Source organism: Lagopus muta, chromosome 1 (genome assembly GCF_023343835.1).
Source record: "Lagopus muta isolate bLagMut1 chromosome 1, bLagMut1 primary, whole genome shotgun sequence".
Lineage (NCBI taxonomy): Eukaryota > Metazoa > Chordata > Aves > Galliformes > Phasianidae > Lagopus > Lagopus muta.
The window spans coordinates 70206601-70214750 of NC_064433.1; positions in this window are offsets into that span (position 1 = coordinate 70206601).

Consider the following 8150-nt stretch of genomic DNA (forward strand, 5'->3'; position numbering starts at 1 on the left):
TTGCATGACAGGTGACAGGCAGCAGGCGGCATCGAGGTCTATATAAACCCTACATCAAAATCTGTCACAGAATGTCTGAAGTAATTTCCTGAAGAACTTTTCCATGTCCTTTTGCAGTGCTTTTCCCCATGTATGTTATGAGATGTCTCTGTCCCTGCACTTTGCATGCTCATTTGTGCCTTTCCTTGCACTTCGCCCCGCTACTACAGGGAATGAGCTACTGCTGTTTGCTCATTCCCTGTGCTGGTGACTTTCTTCCTTTCCCAGCAACTCTACCCAGTGTGTTGTTTTCTCTTGGAGTTATCCTCTGTACCTCTCAATAATCTTTTGTGTCAATAGAGTTCTGTTAACAGCCTATTTTTCTCTATAATGATAAAGAATTGTGATACCTCTTTGTCAGGGCTATACCCAGTTTGCCACCTTTCCCTTTGCATTTCTTGAAGGCAAAGCCATTTTCTTCTTCCAGGAATATGGAGAGAGACTCGCTTTCTATAATGGGGTCTTCAATTAAGAAGTTTGCATGTAAAGACAGGATGCATTTGAAAATTGCAGAAATGTCAGCCAAAATAAATGCACATAGTCACTTGCTCCTGCAGTAAAGAAATTGCTTGGACAGTCCATGAAGCCTGCTATAAGGTGTAAGTCCTACAAAGCATAGGACTGTTATCTCCACTAGTGTACGACTCTATATGAAAACCAAAGAAGTTGTAATAGCAGAATTCATTCATCTTTCCTTCCTCTTTTTATGAAGTGGACTTAACAAAACTCGCTGAAAGGGTTGGTAAATTGCATATTACGTCCTGAATTTACCGTCACTGAAGCAATAATGGTGATAAATGGAGGCAGATAGGAAAGTTAGAGAAACTGTAATGACTTTCAGATCTTCTTGAGCTTCTTTCGCAGTGAGAATATGTGTCCCTGACAAAACCTGCCAGAGAGAAGTAGAAAAGGTTATTAAATTGCTGTCTCTCTTCAGGCAGTGAATTGTCCCATCAATACTTATTGAGATTAGAGTAGTATCACAGAAACAAGAACTCTAATTTACTGAGCAGACTTTCCAATATGTAAGTTAAAATAGCTTTGTTTGTTGATGTGAAATTATACTGATGAATACACCCTATGTACATGGACACTCCAACAAAGGTCTCCGGCTTTTTTTTTTTTTTTTTTTTTAAATAAATTATATTTTTTAAAGCAGATTTGAGCTATGTGTGTAACAATTATTACTTTCACTGCCTTAAACACATCTGAGAATTAGTAAGATTCTTTGGGAGTATTATATTACTAAATTACATGAAGTTTGCTTCCGACTTCAGTTTTGTCCCCTTTTCATAATTGGTAGGTCTGTTCTTATTCTTGCTTCAGGGCAGGGAAGTTCTGTTTTTGTAATTGTGCTCTCAACCTGGGGCCACCTGTGCTATGGGAGTGCTGGGCAGCCTGCTATCTGTCCCAAGCACAGAGGCTATAGAAGCAGAGTCTTTCAGTTGCACTACATGGGCTGTCAGAGCTCCATGGACTGGGCCTGTTAGTCATTTTGAGCCTGAAGAACTCCTTTAGCAGAACTTTAATAATGATGCTGAATTCTTTCTATCATAACTGTATAGATGTAAAACATACAGTCTTGCACCTATTGAAAAAACGGCTGAAGTTCATTTTGTTAGATGGTTGTTTTAAGGTTAGCATCCTATCAGTTAACTTAATCCCTCAGCACAGCTTGAGGGAACAAAATCTAACTTTTTGCAGCAGGTAGATATTGCCATAAAGCAGCAAAATGAGAGGAAAATGATAGTGGGGAGTTCAGTATTCCTACTTTTGTCACACGTTTGAGGTGATGAAACCATGAGTGGATCAACTCTGTTGAACTGTTCCATTTTCCGGGGTAAAAATGAAGTAAAAAATCTAGTGGATATTGTGGTTTTATGTATGTGTAGTGGTGTGTGAATGTATGGTGTATTTCTTTTGTAATAGTTTGTAAGCTTCACTTAAAAACACAATCTAAGTATCTGTGGAGTAGTGATCCTTATTCTGACTTCCAATAAAAATAGTCAATACATTTAAAGTATTTTCAAGGGGCTTATTTGTTCTCTCACTTTAGTGTGGTGGGTCAAATTTGTACCCATTCAGGGGTAGGCAGGTGAAGCACTATTGAACTGATAGCCTTTGCAAAGCTGTCACTCACTCATTTTAGAATGATGTTAACACTTCCCCCCTTTGGGACTTTTAGAAGAATGGTACTGAAACAACACTTAATAAGTCATAATGTGCAAATAGTAACTGAAAAGAATATGGATGCTGTGTTTTACTACCACATAGAAAAGCCAGGAGTATTATTACTTTGATCCCAAAGTCATTACATGTTCCAGACATACTCTAGTGAGTTAAAAACTGTTCCTAAACATGAAGTATAAGTAGTAAATATACATCTTTATACTTTATTGGAGGTTAGATGAACTCTACCTTGATCTTCCATTTTGCTGCCATTGGCTTTTCTTCTTAATACAGACTACAAGACTTAGTGTTTGCTTCAAGGCCATTACCACCTGTTTAGTGAAAGTGTTCTGGCCATGTCTGTCTTCCCTTCTGCAGTGTGATCCTTCCATTTACATCTGTGAACCTGAGGTTCCCCTGTGAACAAAACGGGTGTTTTCTGATAGAAGATAAATCTAGAGTAATCATAAGAATCAATTCAAATTGTCATGAGAAATCGTTGCTGTATTTAATTTTATAATTTCAATTTACTTATACTATCTATCATGTAGGCTTTCTTAGTGGCTTTCTAGAATTAAAAAGTCAAGTGCAAAATCAAGGAAACAAGCAAATGCTGATGTATCTGATTCTGTTTGCAGTTCATATGAAATAAAAGCAAATGGGTGAAATATGGTTATTAATTTATGATGAAAAAATATTTTTTGCAGATACTGTGGTAATTAAAGGAATAGTTCTGCATTTTTCAATTAAATGCATTGGTGTAAAGACTTGTCACAAAATCTAAATATACAGACTCGTAGCAAAGAACACTGAGGAAACCTAATTACATTAACTCTAACATCACACTAATAGGGTGTTTGGTAAAAATCTTACAGTTACATATTAACTTTTGGGACAGTTATTTAATTATGCTAGTGTGTCGGATGGACACATCCCCATATAAAATGTTCTGTTCTTGATATTAGAAAGAATTCTATTGACTGTTGGGATTTGAGGAGGAATGCAGGAGAGTGTTGGAATAATATAACAACATCAAAAACCACTCGTTAGTTTGATTTCTGCATACTGGGAAACAATGCAGTTCCATGTGCTGATTTCTGTGAAGTTGATTTTCCTGTCACTTCTATAATAGGCCCGCTACGTTTTTGGGGTTTCATTCGTTTCTGTCTGCTGTGTGCCCTGGAATTGACAATGTATTTCCAGTTACTGCTGGGAAAAACTCTGCTTCTTATTGAGGTATTCGTTGGCTTATTGCAGCTGGTCACTGTGTGGCTTTGAGTTCTTTGTTTTGTGTGTGTGTGCGTGCTGTTTTGTTGCTTTTTCCCTTTTTTTCCTCTCTCCATATTTTTATCCAGTTTTACAGCATGTCTGGCACCCAGATTTTGGATCTGTACTTTCTTTTGTCCTCAACAGACAATATTTTTCCATGTGTGAAAGAACACTTCTGGTACTTAGGATGCATGTATGTAATTTGCTACAGCCTTGCATATACAACAAAGATTCCTTGCTTCAAAGTTTGTCTCTAATCAAAGTCTGGCACAGCAGAATTACTTATATCTCAATGATTGTTGGGCATGTTGTTATGATCTTGCCAGAGTGTCTGTCAGAATCTTACCTGGCATTTTCCAAGCCTTCATTAGAAATTAATTCAGTAACCACAGAGTCTGGAAGTACATATGTCTTTGTCTCATGTTTATACTTCCCCTTAATGTTGCATTAAGTGATGTTTGCCAGATGGCACTGTGAAAAGCAATGATTTTACAGTATTGGTAGAATCTCAGTCCTTCATTCTGCTGTTCCCATTAATCTGAATTTACTTATGTACTTACTTCCTGTTTGTCTTCCCTGTGTGTAACAAAAACTGACACATGCAGTCTTAAAAAGCGGCCATTCATGGTGTAGTATTGCAGTCACCTGGAAGAGAAATTTATGCTCCTTTCAGATCTCTTACCACAACAACTGTATCAAGAATATGTAACACAACTTCAACTAACTTGGAGGGAGGGTGAGAACAAATCCGTGTAACATTGCTTGACTTATTATTAAGTTTGTAAATTAATTGATTGAGCTTGGCTGACTGCAAGCTTCGCTGAAGGGGCACAGATTTTATTGTACCAATTTGGCAGAATGCTTTTCCTGGTGGACCTCACATGTGATGCACTGTAGTTACAATATTTGGTGTGTCTCTATTTTAATCTTTCATTTACTCTGTATCTATTTGTAGCCTTAATTCCTCAATAAGGAAAACCCTGCAAAAAACTTGTAGGTGTGAGGGTAATATTTATTTTAATCATTTTCGTCAGAAGTAGTTTGTGTAGCTACTCTAAAGATCATTTAGAAGCAATTTAATCTTCAAACTTTGCACAGCTTTGTCTTATTCTTCAAGCTGGAATTGTATTGTGTTCTATTGTTGTTTTGCTTGCTTGTTTTGAATAGTTCCATTGATGGAATTTGTCTTCTGTAAAATTACCTTTGCTTGCGGAAGTATTACATGTATTTCTTTACCATATATTGTATTATTATCGTGAACTGCAAAGTCAGTTGCAGAAGGAAGGCTCTTCTTGGAGATGCATGACGATAGGGCAATGAGCAATGGCCTAAACTAAAATGTAGAAAGTTCTGTAGTAACATGTGGAAGAACTTCACAGTAAGATGATGTTGCACTGGAACAGGTTGTCCAGAGGAATTGTGGAGTCTCCTTCTATAGAAATACTGAACATCGGATTCAGTCTGGATTCCTACCTGTGTGACCTATTGTAGGGTACCTGCTTTAGCAGAGTTGTTGAACTCAATGATCTCTTGAGGTTCTTTCCAACCCATGTGATTCTGCGAAGCTGAAAGACGCTGCGAAGAATGGTTGTGGAATCTCTATCTGTTGAGATGGTCAAAACCTGACTCAGTCCTGGGTAAGCTGTGCTAGGTGTCCGTGCTTGAACAGGGTTGGACTGCATTTATGGTAAGTTTAGCATACTCTTAGAGTTGTGTGTTTTCTTACTTATGGGTAGGAAGGAAAAAAAAGATTAACTTTTTTTTGTATTTTTCCCTTTTCCTTGGCATTAAAGTTTACCTATTGTTCTGGTTGTTCTGACAGTCTTTCTTTTGCTTCCTTTCCCCCTCCCCTCACCCCAGGTGTTTTCTGCTTTAGTTAATGAGCTATGTATCAATTTTATTTTGTTACTATCCCAGCTCATTTTGATCTTAGAACTGCACCACGTAGATTTAAGGAGGTGTTAAAGAGAAATGGTAAATAAGCCCTACCCTTGGGTCAAAATGCATCCTTTCAGGTATCTATAATTTCACTGCCAATGAAGCATTTTTACCAGAGTTTGCTGGGAACACATTCTAACCTAAACAAATGTGCTTTCTCTTAGCAGCATTTTCTAAGCGGATGTAGCCCAGCAACTGAACTTTCCAGATTGTGTATCAGAACTGGGGTATTTCAGCTATATTCAATTAATGTTAATGGCAGTTAACTAATTGCACAAAAAAATATAACCTGAAATTGTGAGGAAATAAAAGTTAGTATTTCTGTTTCTGCTTTTTTTTTTTCTTGTTGATATTTTAAAAGGGAAAGTGATGCCATTTGTCTTCAGTTCAATTTTTCAAATCCACAATTCTTCTAGAGCTTGTTATAAATGGTTGCAAAAAAAAAAAAACAACAAAACAGTGCGCATATATTTGAAAGAAGTTGTGGTCAAAAAGGCTCATAGAATAACTTTCATTTTTTCAAAATAATTGTATTTTCTCAAACTCTGGCATTTGAATAAACATTAAACAGGTTGAGAAAGTTGAAAATCATGTTACCATTCTTCCAGCCTGATTTGAATTATACATCCAGCACTTAAGTTCTCACATTGTTCTTATTGATCTGGACAGCAATTACAGAGGTCATATTTATAGGGAACTGGAGTCTGAACAATTTATCTATTACATTAGAAGCAAAGGAACTTTACTTTTTGTACCCACATACAACTAGGAGTCTTAATTTTTAAAGTAAAATATCCTATAGCCATTGCAAGTGGGAACATTGTATATGTATTTAATTCTTTCAAGTACCATGAACAAAATCACTTGAGTCTGGATGTTTGGTTTTTTGTTTTAATAAAAAAAAAAAAGCTCTGTGAATGTGTATCTTGCTGAAGTCTGCCGTGTCTACTCAGGGATGGATTACCGAGAGCCTTTTTTGTGTGTGCGTACCAAGAACAGTATTTTGTCATATGCTGTGTCATGTGCAGTAGTCTTCAGTGCACTGAGTGTAGATAAACAGCTGTGCAGGTAATCACTCCTACAGAGAAGTAGGCAAGATATATTCCTAGAAGAGCAGCAACACTGAGTATTTGATGTCTGCTTTTAGGCAAGTACAATTATAATTCAGTATGTTTTTCTTTTAATATGGGCTTTTTAGTGGTAATGTGTGGTAAAGCTAGGACTAGCTGGGATTATGTCACAGTACTTTTACAATATATTTGACTTTTGTTGTTGAACATGCATTTTTTATATACAGGTAAATTTAAAAATAATAAGCTATTACCAACCCCTTAAACTCAATAATTAGCGTGATGTACATGGCACATTTACTTATGAAGTTCTTATTCAGCTTAGGTGCTATTTTGTGATATAGACTCACCTTTTCTCTTCACCTCCTTCCCTATTTCACAGTTCAGTTGAAGTGACTTATTCTGTCCTTTTTTGCACTGGTAATATGATGGTAAGAAATTGTGATGTGCTTCCAATTCATTTTTGTGGAAGAATGGTTTGGGACTGCTTTGGATGTTGAAGTAAGAGTTCTCTTTAGATCAGGCAAATAGAACTTCACTTTTCCTTCAACTGTTGTAATCAGAGTATCTCCATTGCCAAGGGGGAATAGGTATCCAGTACAGTTTCCATAGCAGCAAGTTGAACCAGTAAAGATTTTTTTTCAGTGCAGTGTGTCTAATTGTAGAAGGTGAAATTCAAAATGCATGAAGAGCATTTCCTCTCCCTTTCTATAGAGCTCTTTGTATAGTTTCTTTCTTGAGTAAAGTCCAGACTTTTGCTTATTAAATGTATTGAAGGCTGCAGGCAGTTCTCTCTTACTCTCAGGACATTTTTGAATATTCTATCAAAAGGATTTTAGCTAGTCATGGACATCTTTTGTCAGACTTCTGTACTGACTAGGTTTTCCCCAGTTGAAATAAGGAAGAGTCTACTGCACTGAGAAAATATTTTTTGGGGTTCTTTTTTAAAAATTAAGATTTCCTGTGTAGAGCTGGTAACCTGTAGGAAATACAGGGGATGAACAGATAAGACCCACACTCAAGCAGCTCAGAGCCTCTTCAAATATTCTTCATGAAGTTGCCAACAGGGATGATTCGTTTCGGGGAGCTATCCGATGACAGTGAGGATTCAGCTACCAACTGCACAAAAGTTTGTGAAGCACCAGAAATTCATAAGGGAACTCTTCAGATATTCTGGAGACTTGAGGTTCATTGTGCCATTAGCAGCCCCATGATTTATTCACGACACATAGATGTTTCAGTTTGTCAAGGAGTACCAAATGGATATCGGATTTTTTTTGCCCTTACGAAGTAATTTTGTTTGGCAGCTATAATAGCTAGTAACTTTAGGTTTTTAATTTATGTTAGCTTGTCTGGAGATAACATTTATTTTCTTTCATGAAAAAGAAGTAAGATATAGGCTAGCACTTCCTAATTAACTTTATGCTACAGAATGACTACAGGTGGTGGTGAGAGATTCTTAAAGATATTAGTATGGAAAAAAATTATTGCATGTGTCATGTTCTGTATGGTATAGTATCCAAAGAGATCATTTAAAGTCTGCTTCATCTTAATGTTTTATATTGAAAGTAATTCATTAGCCTGCAAATATTTCAGGAGTTTGTACAAGGTTGTTATGGTCCATGTATTTTTTATGACTGATAATAGTGTAAGTGTTTATGTAGG